This window comes from Spinacia oleracea, chromosome 5 (assembly GCF_020520425.1).
Source record: "Spinacia oleracea cultivar Varoflay chromosome 5, BTI_SOV_V1, whole genome shotgun sequence".
Classification (NCBI taxonomy): Eukaryota; Viridiplantae; Streptophyta; class Magnoliopsida; order Caryophyllales; family Amaranthaceae; genus Spinacia; species Spinacia oleracea.
In genome coordinates this window covers 104,961,998-104,976,050 of record NC_079491.1, presented here as the reverse complement: position 1 = coordinate 104,976,050, position 14,053 = coordinate 104,961,998, and the positions used below count along the sequence as shown (strand labels likewise).

The 14,053-nt window shown below is 36.7% G+C and overlaps 1 long non-coding RNA gene across 1 annotated transcript; it reads left to right on the top strand.

The window, feature by feature from the left end:
• Window positions 1–5,831: 5,831 nt before the first annotated feature.
• On the top strand, window positions 5,832–7,487 carry LOC130461125 (uncharacterized). Its single transcript, XR_008921501.1, has 3 exons — window positions 5,832–5,912; window positions 5,990–6,328; window positions 6,626–7,487. It is a non-coding gene; the product is annotated as an uncharacterized lncRNA (long non-coding RNA).
• The last annotated feature ends 6,566 nt before the right edge of the window (window positions 7,488–14,053 follow it).

Here is a 14,053-nt window from a genome sequence, read left to right as displayed (position 1 = left end):
ATTTTCATAATTAGATGCCTATGATTAAAAACCACCATAAAAATTGTAAATTTATGATAAATTTTAAATTTTTATGACCTAGACTTGAATCCATGTTAATCGGAAATTCATTGAATAATAAATTTTCGATTTTTCGCCCTAAAATTATGAAATTAATATTACTTATTAATTTGTCATTAATTTTAAATATAAATTTTTAAATTTTATGCGATTCGCTCATATAACTTGCACGCACAAAGCAATGGACGCTACGTGTTACCCTTAAGGGGTGTTGTATAGTGCGGGCATGTGACGACGAGCAAGGGAGCTCGTCGCCCATGCGGCACGAATGCAATGAGCAAGGCCATGGTGCACGAACACAAGGCAGCAGCCCTGCCTTGTGTCGTGGGCTGTGAGCAATGGACGAATGGGCGAGGGCGAAAGCAAGGCACAGCAGTCGCGTGTGGGCAGCAAGCGAGCTGCGCCACAGCGCGCACTGCCTCGCGCAAGCGTGCGGAGCCTCGCGCGCAGCGAGCGCAAGCTCGCGTGCCACGAGTGCTACGCCCAGCGTCGATGCCTCGCGCAGCGAGCGATGGCTCGCAGGATCAAGCGATGGCGAGCGCGCGCAGCGAGCAAAGGCCCGCATAAAGCGAGCGCTGGCGAGCGCGCGCAGCGAGCGCTGGCTCGCATGAAGCGAGCGCTGGCGAGCGAGCGCAGCGAGCGATGGCTCGCGTGCATCGAGCGCTGGCGCACGCAGCGAGCACCATGCGTGAAGCCTTGCGATGGTGAGCAGCAGCGATGCAAGGCAGCGCATGGGCTGCGCGCACATGGCTAGCGATGGCTGTGTGCGTGTGGCCCATGGGCGTGCGATGCGTGAGGTTGTTGCGTTGCGATTAGATCGTTTTGAAATTTTAATTTGAAATTTTCAGTTTACGTAATTTTAATTAATTTTAAAATTAATAATTTAAATTATTTTCTTGGATTTTAATTTTGAATATTGTAATTATAATAAATTTTATTTATTCTAATTATTTTACTAAAATTAAAATCATGAATTAATTTAAATACGACTGAAATTAAATTAAACTTTTTGGATTCAATTATAAATTTATATGAGCTTTAAATTTTAATTAAATTTGTATGTTTCCGGTTAGACTAGAAATACATTTTTATGTTTAAAATTAGTAAAGCATATGAATTTATTGGTTTAAGTGGGAGCCCTTTTTAGTCATAAACTCTTGATTAGGTCTACAAATCCTTAAGGTTAAAACAACTTGATTAGAATTAATAAGGACTGAATAATTGGTAGATTATTGGTGCCCTTGATTAATTACTGCAAATGTTTACGTGATGCATAATGTGTTTTACTAACCAGCTATGTGGGCCATTCATGATAATGAATGGGTGAATGGTATATATTGTATATGTACTGTTTTGCAGGTTATGAAGTGACTAGTATGGCCCAAATAGGATAGAAAATATGGTCTGCGTACCATTAATTTGAATGTAATTGGTCTAAAGTACCAAAGTTGTTTTTCAATTCAAATATGGTCTGCGTACCATCAAATAGTTGTAATTATTTTTAATTATAGCTTATCCTATTTGAAGAAAATGGTGCCTCCCACGGAGATTTTCAAGACGGACTTTGAATTTAAAGCTTCAAGATGAAGTCGGGCCATACTAGATCACATTTATCTTATGCATGTTTTAAGTTATTTATTGCTTTTAAATATGTCTTAAAATGCATGAGATCAAAAGCTTGATTATGTTGCATGATTAAGGATTTTAGTTCACTTAAAATCTAACCAACATAGTAAGAGCCTTAAGTTTCAAACTTAAAAATTGAGTTAAAAGGTGCCATGCCAAAATATACACTTGCTTGGATATCCTTTACATCAATCTAGTAATAGTTTTCGCTCAGCGAGGTGTAACTTATTGGTCCTAAAGGGGCAAGGTACACAAATAATTGTGAGTACATGTTAGTTTTGGTGAAACTCAACGATATAAGTAAGGAGTCCTTTTATGTCGTGGCAAAATCGATAGGTTTACCTAATAAGTTCTTAGACGTACCTATCAACCAAGAATAGTTTCTAGACTATTAGCAAAAGGCTTTTGCTTACCTAAGATGTTTTAGGATTAAGTCGACAAACTGTGCTTAGTTCTTCAATGATTTTAGGATCTTGGAATCATTTTATTCACACCTGTCGGAACAATAAATTCGAATAAAATGCTAATAACTTGTTGAAATTGCATGATTGCTTTAATTTTCAAGTTATTACTCATGATAAATGTTTAGACTTTGCATGCTTCAATGTATGTTTTAATTATTGTTTATAATTAAATATCTTGCACTGTAGTAAATCCTTTTAGAAAGGTAACAGTAAATTTCCTCGATTGGTAGTGAATCCAAGAACGATTCACGGAAATGAGAGAAAGTGAGCAATTTAAAATGTACGTTTCTTATAGCGACTTTTATGGTTGTTTTCGAACATCAAAGTCGAATGGCAAACCAATTGGTGCTTGTGAATTCAAAATACACTGTAGTTTTGAGATCATAAAGCATTGAGTTTAATACGCTCAGCTTTACCAATGATTAACAACCTAATATCTTTGTCCATTTAATTCTCGAATGAGTCTAGTCCCTAGACATTCGAATAGATCGATGCTTAGAGAACTTTAGAAGCTTCTGGTAAGATCATCTAGTTGAAACTTAATATTCAACATAAATTAAATGGTAAGAACCTTGTTGGGGTGACATTGGACATGTCTAACAAAGTATAAAAGTCAACACTAAAGAATTCAATTCTTAAGACTATAAGAAAGGGTACAAGAAATAGGAAAACGAGGAACAAATGAAGGAATTTACGATTCCGTTTCTACCTATAAGTTTATGTTTAAAGAGAAGTGACCTAGCAATCAAACTTCCTTGGTATCATATACCTCTTGAGGTTCTTACTTCGGTAATAACTCAAACAATGGAAGCTAGGATACACTAATGACCTACAAGTGGGAAATGAAGCATGGCATTGCTACATTAATTGTAGGGTCATCTAAGTTTGTTTTAAGTCCTTTCAAAGGCTGGAACTTAATGGCTATTTTGTTCCATAATCAGCATACCTAAATTTCTGCTTCAAACACAGAAAGACTCATATTCAAGAAAAACAAAAACAATGTTTGTTTGTTTATTTGAATGAAATGGTCAATTACAGGTTGAGTCAATATGCTTGATTAAAACAAACAACTCTTTAAAGAACTTTACTAGGTTCAAATCAACCCCTTGATTTGAGTTCCACTAATCTTTGGCATTGTTGCTTAGACCATATCAACAAGTTAACATTCATAAGCTCTATTTTGATGGACTTTTGAAAGTTGATTGATTTCTAGATCATTTTAAGACAACTAGTCTTACTTGTTGAAAGTAACAAAAGATATGAACTATTGTTAGAACCACTACTACAAAAATGGGCAAAGAGACCCGTCCAAAACGGCATAAGATACCTCCTCTAAGGGGGTCTCTAGATGGGGGGGTCTCTTTTTAAAAGAGACCCCCTCTTAGAAATGGGGTCTGTTTGTTAAAAGTTGGAGACCCTTCATGTAAGAAAAGGGGTCTCTTACGTAGGCCTTTAGGAAAATATTTTAGAAGAGAAAGAGACCCCATATGTAAGATATGGGGTCTGTTTATTAAAAATATTCAAACCCCATATGTAAGATATGGGGTCTCTTTGATTTTTTTATTAATTTATTTTTTAATAACCTCAGACCCCATATGTAAGATATGGGGTCTCTTTGATTTTTTTTATTAATTTCTTTTCTAATAACCTCAGACCCCATATGTAAGATATGGGGTCTCTTTGAACTTTTTAGTATTATACCTAAAGAGCCCTTTTTACGAATAATGGGTCTCTTTTCATGTATTTTTTTTTTAAAAAAAAAATGTTAATTCAGTACCTGCTGCTGTAATATTTTTTTAATAATTCAACAATTGTAATTTGTAAACCTGCTGTAATCTTTACATGCTAATAACCTGTAATTTTTCATTCACCGATTGTATTAAACCACCTGCTGCTGTAATATTTTATAATAATTCAATAAACATTTCTTAATAGTCCATATTACCAAAAAAATATATTTACCAAAAGTAATGCTCAAAACGCAACTTTACATTAATTTGTAATTTCCAAATTAAAAACGTAAAACAAAACGTACGTTCTAAAATCTAATCATATATTTACACCGATTTGCCAATCAAAACTCACGGAGTTATTTCTATACCATCATCTTTGTTTTCTTCATTTGCTTCTGGCTTGAGAAAATACTCGACCCACATGTCTCTAACTTCATCAACATTTTCCGATGAATAGGTTTCGTGAGAAAACTGTAAATAAGTAACATAATTAGTATTTTAGTAAACGCATAGTTGTAGCAAATGCATAGTTCATTATAGGAAAGAAAATGAAACTGCTACAACAATTCATAACAGAAGCCTAGTATTCTTTATCGTGTATGAATGTAAGTACGAAGGTACTATATCAAGGCAATCTAACTAGCTAAGACCTGCCCAGCTACGCTTCTTAGGTAATGATAATGGAATGGTACAAGTAACTATATTAGGCAGGTTAAGCTAAATGAAAATCTAAAATTGGAAATAAATGGCATAAACAAGGTAAATGGTGCAGTTCAGGAAATGGTATAGAGGTCAAAGAATAAATAGTCTTCCAGTTACAAATACTAACTAATACCAATTTGAGATTAAACAAAAGATACCAGGTTCTAAGCCTAACCAATCCATCTGCCAATAGTTCGGCTCACGGGCAAATACCAGATGCAGAAATGCAGATTTACAAGCAAAACTAAAATCATGCCAGAATAATCAGCAAATATGCCAACAAGGTGACACGATCCTTCAGAAAATACGATTAAAGAGTATAATTTAAATTTGTCTCTAAACTCCTACCAAAATTTTAACCTGGGGCATCCCACAACACACTTTAGTGATGTTCCCAGAATAGAGAGTAAAAATGGAAAGACAACAAACAGTGACTTGCCCAAATCTGGACAGACAAAACATCTTACCTCAAAGCAAAAACACCAGATGTACTGAAATGATCTATGAAATAACTAACTAACTGACTTTACCAGCTGTACTGAAATGATCTATGAAACTAACTAACTAACTGACTTTACCAGCCAGGACAGAGTTTGCAGACTGCAAGATGTTCACAGCAAATTTTTTTGCTCGAATGCTAGGCTCTTGCTCGAGCTTAGATCAGGAAATGTTTATCAGGACTGCTCCTGACTATATATAAGAAAAAAGTATCTAAGGTCCTTAATCATACATCTTTCGCTTTTTTGGGTTTGATTAGATACGTATATGTCAATCGGATAATGATTTTGTGTTTGATATTAATCTCAGAAGTTTGTTTTGTAATAAACCACTTCTATACAGTATTAGTCAATGCGCGCTTGAGTTTCAAAACCCTCAATCATTGACACTATTAATCAACTGTTAATCTGCGTTTTGTCTGATCTCTTTTGCTTGTCCGCTCTGTAATCAGAGTTCTCAACCTAATTGATCCCAGCACATTTCTAGTTCTCTTCTTTTCTCTGGTATCCTATTATTTACAGCTCTGTAAAAGCTAACTGTGATTGGAAATTGAAGCAACAGAGAACGGTTTTACCTTTATATCTATTTGTAACTTTGTAAGGATAGCCATCTAGTACGGAGTAAGTAAATTTCTAGATAAAATAAAGGATAGATTTAGATTTAGGCATCTGAGAATAAATGTGTAAAAATTTTCTGAATTTGAGAGGTATTTCATCTGTCTTTCCTTAGGGCTGATATAGAATGCATAGAGGAGGTTACTAATATGACAGATTAAGGGGAAAAAAGAAGGGTTACTAATCTGAAGTTCCCTTTTACGCATACTAAGTTGGTGAGTTTGGGATACATTAAAATTTCCTGAACTCTGCATTGTTTTGTACCTACATGATCTAATTATTGTTCCTTCAGGTAATCAGACTGGACACAGCAGGCTTAGCAGCAAATCAAGGTATGGGAATCCGAATAATTAAGGACAGGTGATTTTAGATGTTGTTTTCGCCATAATGCTATCTTGTATGCTTGCTACTATAGCAGTCTAAAGCTAGTTTAGAGCTGTTAGTCATTTTTACTTCAAACTCACAGGTAATAGCAATGATAGGAAATGATACCTGGTCAGGCACCCATAGAACTCTTTTTTCTAAAATCTCGATCATATAACGGCACACATAGTATCCGGAGTCATTGCTGTTTTGAGGTTGACGAGGACACTACAATATAAGGAATAAAAGAAATACAGTAATACATCAGGTAAGTTAAGTTATTGTATTAATGTACTACATCATAGTATTATAGAGAACACAGATGAAATACCTCTGGTTGCATCCACCCAATTTTTGGATTCCTTTTTACTTTCTTAATATCCTTTCGATAGAGAATGCTAAATCTTCTAATTCCCCTGCGTAAAAAAATGATAGCTCAATGAGCTTCTTTTTCGATATTAATGGATATCCATTATGAAGAAACAGGAGGCTAAGGAAAATTGACAAGGAAAATTGACAAGTATGGTTAACACATACTCATTGATGTCTCTTTTAATGAACTCAGGGATCTCCTTTCCTGCTCCAGCCGGATCCAACCAATACACTACAGCATTCCAAGGGCTAATGGCTGCTAACATCCAGTTCTGACTATATACACAAATTATAAGAGAAAATAATAGCATATTAATAGAATAAAGACAACTTTAACTATCTTCAGAATCAAAAGAAAATAAAATTAGAAAATACGCATTGCACCTACTTCTCATTATAAGGTGCAAAGAATAGTTGATTACGATTCTTTCCCTTGTTGCACCCAAAGGCACGAACTAAATATTCACACCGATCTGCCTCTTCCACTGTTGGATTCAACGGAGATAGAACATTACTATCGCAAAATCCATACATACCCGAAAGTCCTTCGTCTTGACATCTTTCTTTCAAGTTCCTTATCCCATCAAAAGTAGGACATGAAACAAGTTAATGAACAAAGAAACTCTAAATGTTAATTAGAGAATTAAAAAAGGACAAGTACTTACTTCATGAAAATATTCAAGTGGGCTGCTCCAATCGATTTTTGGAAACACCAATCAAGCATGTCCTCATAGTCAAGCAAAACATCTAACGGTTGTTCATTAAAAAATACACCTTTTGGGATACTGAAGGAGATGGTTTCACCTTTCTTTCTCATTCCCATAGCTTGATCTTTCAAAATTTGCAACCATCTAGTAGATACCTTTTCAAGATCATCGGCAGTGATAACATACTTGTGAGTAGTTGATCCTTGGGATGATGTCGATCGTGGGGACGGAGTGGTCACCTCATTTTCCGGGTGCGCGTTGGCCTTTTTCATATGAACAACATACATCAAATGATAATCCAAGAATTTACAAAATTTCAAAATAATCCGAGAATTTACAAAATACAGATCAGAGGTAACTGTTGGTAGAAATGAGTTCAATTTTTTCAGTGTTGTGTACTGGTTTTGTCAAATCTGTACTGCTATATATGCAGTTCAGTCATTTTCCAAACTAAGATAAGTTTATGAGATGAGTTTATACCATGGAGAATCGGATTAGAGGTTGGCTGCAATATTAAAACTCTTCTGAATAAAAAACCTAGATGACTAATTAAGATATCTGAAACCAAGTAACCAAGTTATCTTTTAACTCTTTTTTCTTGGCGAATCATGTTTCACTTCCTTATGAAAGAAGCATTGTGGTGATTGAAATGGGAAGTTGTTTCCCCATTCTATGATTTAATCGCATCGAATTACTATCAACTATCAAGTCTTACCCCAAATTCTCTTCTTTTTCCTTTTATCTACAAAAATCTCTTACTATAAATGCCTAAAGCTTTTTTTTTCAAAGGATGGGGACAGAATCTTTAGGTGTATGGTGGAAAGCTAGTAACTAGTCGTGCACTTCCATTTTAAGATACCAAAAGAGTTACTCTATATGTAATGCATATGGTATCAGGTCAAACTACCGTCACTAGAACTTCACTTTTAAACTAACGTATTCAACATTTCAACCTTCACACATGATTCAATGTTGTAGGAAAGAATGTTTCCATGCCATGCCATGATTCAATGTTGCAGGAAAGAATATGAGCAATGAAACTGAATAAATAAAAAATTAAAAAAGCAGACACTGTTGAAACTTGAAACTGAATCCATGAGCAATGGTCTGATTCCACAAAGCACATCAGAAACTCAGACTTGATTTCACAAGAACACAGATTTTACAAGGCAGGACAGCATAAAATCCCAACAGTTCATATCAATTATAATCTAATCCCAACAGTAGCATATCTAGATAATCTAATCCGAATTCTCCGAAAAAATTCCCAACAGTTCAAATCAATTATAAGCACATTATTAAAAATCAAATTTTAATGATAATACCTTTTTTGGAAGAATCAAGTGAATTGGCCAAGATGTATAACTGTTCTTAGCTTCACAGACATACTGTAATTCGTCGTTTGGACATGGCAAGCTAGCATGAGGCACAATATCTTCTGTGATACTGACTCGATAGTGACCAGGTGGCGTTGATAGTCCATGATTATTGATCACTTCTGTTGTCTTTTGTACGTAGACCTGTCCATTAGCAACTATTACAAGCCCTTCGTCGCCGCCTTCAATAGCCAAACAACAATCACTCCAGCCCTATGAATACAAGTTATGGAACATAATCAAATTTCGTGAGCGTATACTATACAAATACATATTGAAGGATATCACTTTGACGGAATAAAATATTAAATGCTAAATACCTCAGGAAAAGTATGTTTACTTGTGATATCCAAATGATTACTCTGCTGTGCATGGCTTGTTACACCCTCATGTTGATTAGTAGGGTCTGCGTGAGGCAAAGAAACATGGTACACCTCGACCTCAGTTTGAACCTGATGCTCTTGATGCACAGAAGGATTTCTCGTTTTCTGAGCTTCTGTTTCAGAACCATATGCAATGTACGCATCATGCTGAGATCGAGCCTCTGAAGAAATATGGGTATACTGATGACCTTCGTTGCCTTGTTCTCCAATACCTTCGGTTAGCAGTTGTGTAAATGGAATATTGAGCAATCCATGATCAATTGAGTTGTTTAACAGGGTAGTAGTTATCATATTCCCACCACGAACACCAGACCCATTGACACCAAAACCACCAGACCCATCGCCATAAACACCATCAGACCCATTGCGAACACCACCAGAAACAGCCTGGCCAGACCCTTTGCCACCTGTACTAACCTGAGCTTGCCCACCAAAACCACCAGCCTGTCCAACAAAACCACCAAACTGACTCGCCTGCCCACCTACACCACCAGCCTGTCCAACAAAACCACCAAACTGACCTGCCTGTCCACCTAAACCACCAAACTGACCTGCCTGTCCACCTAAACCACCAAATTGACCTGCCTGCCCACCTAAACCACCAAGCTGACCCGCCTGCCCACCTAAACCACCAAACTGACCATTATGCCCACCAAAACTACCAAATTGACCACAAGTGGCCACGAACGACCTCAATTGCTCCTGGGTTAAGCATGACATCATGAAAGACATAAACATATTTTGATTATTTTGCATAACTCCCATCTCTGACCTCATCTTGTTCATTTCAGTATGCAATTGACTAGGTGCAGTTGGTTTGTTAAACCCAAAGTACTCTTTGTTTGTGATGCCTGATCCAACGGCCCTCACTGAACCACCATGTTCCCGCTTATTCAATGCTCTTGCTAAGATATCATCTCGACCATTAGCAACTATTTCACCTCTTTGAACTTGAGCCTCCAATGCCATCTGCAATTTGAGAATTGATGCGGTACTTATTCACAGGAGTTGAATGAAAAATAAGCAGGTTTTTTGAAGAGTCTTGTGTAAATATCTTACTATTGATTCATAAATTTCTTGATCGGTGGGATTTTCGAAAGTTACAGCTCCATTTTTGAGACGAGAATGAGCTTTAATCCAAGTCAAATGTCGAGGCACGTGTGACACATGGACTCCCCGCTTTTCAAGATCTTGTTCCTAATATTGCAGAAAATCAATTTAGATTTATGTTGTTAGTATCTAGTGAGAAATTTGAACATCACACACTATATTCCTTAATAATATATACAATATAAGTAAATCTTACTATCTGTTCTTCAAAATGTTGATACCCAAGTCGACCTCCTCTATATTTTGAGGTCTTCTTCTTTGCCCTCTCACGATTCTTTTCACTCAATAACTACAAATTTTTTGACCAATAAAGTTAGTACAAATGAAAAATTGCAACATAAGTAAACTGCCTATTAATTTCAACATAATTTAAACATTTATTATGTCGCTTCTAAGAGATTTACAACAATACTACCTTGAACTCCTCAGAAGTGCAGTAATCCACGAACTTATCCCAATCAGCTTTAACTATCCAAGAATATTTCCATGGTGGTTGTTGTCTTATTGTTCCATCTTCTAAATACATCCATTGAAGTCTTAATCTAGTCTTGAAAGCTTTCCATTGCTTTGCAGCTTTTGAAAGAATCCAACGTTTGCGATTCTCAATGACATAAAAACCCCTCTACATTGACACAAAATCATAAGTTATATATGTTTAACATCTGAATTGGGGCAGCAATACAGCAGCAGCAAACAAATGAACATGCAGCACATAAACAACACATAAACTTCAACAGAAAATAAAGCAACAGAAATATATCACAATGCCAAAAACACCCTGCACAACAATCAGTACTGACCACCAGAAGCCACTGCCACAACATCAGACTAACCAGAAGTCACTGCCACAACATCAGACTACGCAGCAGCTTAAAGAAGATAAATGAAAAATAAAAAGAGAAAAGAAAAGAAGGAAGACAGGCACACCAGCGATAAATGAGCTCTATGCATTATTTTTCCTAAAAGATAAAAGATGAGTATGTTTTCTTACCGTGATAGAATCATACAATTCATCTAGGAGTCCTTTTGGAAGGTGAGACCACTCCTTATAGGTGATGTTTACTCTTTCACGCACAACTACACCAATGTAGGTGGAAAAATGAGACCGGTGATGTCCAATAGGAATTCTTTTAACTGGATGCCATTCTAAACGGAGTTTGGTGCCAGCACTTATAGCTTTTCCCACCAGATTGAGTACAGTACGACCCCTTTCATCCTCACGTCTCGTTTTCTCAGAATTTTCAGGATCCAATCTTGCATCATCATGACCTACTTGCTTTTTCTTTCTGGCCATCAACCTACAGAAAATCAAAGTCAGTTGGTTAGTTTTATGCAAAAACAATCAGATTTTAAAAAAGGAAGGAAAACAGGTTCTAATCAGTTAGTTTTATGCAAAAACAATCGGTTGGTCCTTTTATGCGACAATCAGATTCTAATACGTTGGTTAGTTTTATGCAAAAACAATCAATTGGTCCTTTTATGCCACAATCAGATTCTAATCAGTTGGTTAGTTTTATGCAAAAACAATCATATTCTACACGATATTTACATTTTAATTAGAACGCTTTCGCTTTCGCTTTAGCTTGACTCCCTTGCTATTCTTTTGTTCTTCAACCCATGTACCCTCGTTATGGTCATCTCTCACATACATCGAGGAATCATCAGCATTATCATCATCATCATCACCCCGAACTTGTACATTTCTTCTTCCCAAAGAACTAGCCTCCAACATAGTATCATCTAAACAATCACCAGTGGCATCGATGGAAAAGAAGGCAACTCGAGACCTTGGTGTGATGACTGCTGCCATTCTCTTATCAGAGGGGTCATTCATATAAAAAATCTGCCTAGCTTGATTAGCTAATATAAAAGGATCCTCTTTGTGACCGGTCTTTTTAAGATTGACAAATATTTGCCCTAAGCTACTTTCTACAACTCCGTTACTGTCAAACCATTGGCATTTGAAAACAGGAATCGAAAACTTATAGTAATGCAACTCCCAAATCTCTTCAATGACTCCATAGTATCGCATTGTAGCACAAACCGGATTCTTATCTTTCGCACTAGCAAAATGAATAGCTTCAGATTCCAAAGTAACCCCACTGTTTTGCATAGTACTAATATCATCTTGAAACCTGGTGTAAAAAGTGCAGCCATTAATAACATATCCAGAATAGTAAGTTGCACTAAAGTTGGGTCCAAATGCTAAACTCTTAACTCGATCAGAAACTACTACTGAAGGGTCCTCAAGTTCCCTGATTACTTCATCTTTGAACCAAACAACGAATGACTTGCTTTGTTTTTCAGCTAAGGATTTCGGATTTGCCCTTGGATTGTACTTCCTCAAGTGTCTCATGTGTCTTTCGACATATGGTGCAACTTCATCCTCATTATGCAGAATATATGAATGTGCCTTGTGCCAGTTTTCATAAGACATATCAAGTTGTTTACGACCTAGGGTCCCATGACCATCCATTCTTCCACTATGCCGAGATACAGGAAGTCCTATCTTCATTGCATTTACCATAAATTCACTAACATATGCGACTACTTCTTCGTAGAAAAGTTTTTCGGCAATACAACCCTCAGGCCGATAAGCATTTGTAACATATCCCTGGTACGTTCTCATTTGCCTTTCAAAAGCCCATTGAACTCTCAAATATACAGGACCACAATATCTTATCTCTCTTACTAGGTGAACCGTCAAATGAACCATGATATCGAAAAACGATGGAGGAAAGTACATCTCTAATTGGCATAAAATTATAATAATATCTTCCTCCAAAGCTTTCAAATCTTTAGGATCAATGACTTTACTATAAATTGCATTAAAAAACAAACAAAGTCTGATAATGTCGAACATTTTTAGGCAAAATTGAACGAATAGCCACGGGTAATAATTGTTGCATTAGGACATGACAATCATGAGACTTAAGGCCCACAAGCTTCAAGGTATCCATGTTTACAAGGCTACGAATGTTAGAAGAATACCCCTGTGGCACTTTAACTCCTGCCAAGCTCTCACATAACTCGATTTTCTCTTTCCTAGACAGTGTATACGCAGCAGGAGGCAAGTATTTTCGACCACTCTCCTTCTCAACAACATGGAGTTCCTGTCTGATCCCAAGTGTCTCTAAGTCAGCTCTAGATTTCGGGCCATCTTTAGTCTTCCCAGGGATGTTCAATAATGTACCAATTAGACTATCACACACATTCTTCTCAATATGCATCACATCAAGAGAATGTCTCACGAAAAGAAATCTCCAATATGGCAAGCTCCACAATTTTGAACACTTCTTAAACCCTTGCTTAGAAAGAAAATTTCGATGTTTCTTCCCAAATGTGATCTGGATATCTTTTATCTTCTCAAACACCTCTACACCAGACATGATCTTTGGACGCTCTCCAAATTCTTGTTTCCCATTGAAGGCCTTTTTCATGTAACGATAGTGATGATCACATGGCAGAAATACACGATGACTATCAAACACATGCTTCCCTGATCCGTTCAACCAATGTACCGGAAATTGCTCCATACATAAGGGGCATGCTGCCTTCCCTTTCACTGTATACCCAGACAAATTACCATATGCCGGAAAATCTTGAATAGTGCAGAACAACATTGCTTTCAAATTAAATTTCTCATTTCGATATGCATCAAACACTTCTACACCTGTTTCCCAAAGCATCTTCAAATCGTCGATCAGAGGAGCCAAATACACGTCGATGTCATTACCAGGCTGTCTTGGACCAGAAATTAGCAATGATAACATCATATACCTTCTTTTCATGCAAAGTGTGGGAGATAAGTTGTAGGTAATCAAAACAACATGCCAAGTACTATAAGTGCTACTCAAGGAGCCAAATGGATTGAACCCATCAGTAGACAAAGCAAGGCGTAGATTACGCTTTTCTTTGGCAAACTCGGGGAATTTCCAATCAATAAACCTCCATTGTGGTGAGTCAGCGGGGTGCCTAAGAAATCCATCATCTTCTCGACTATCAAAATGCCATGTCAACTTCTCGGCATCTCTCGCATTAGAAA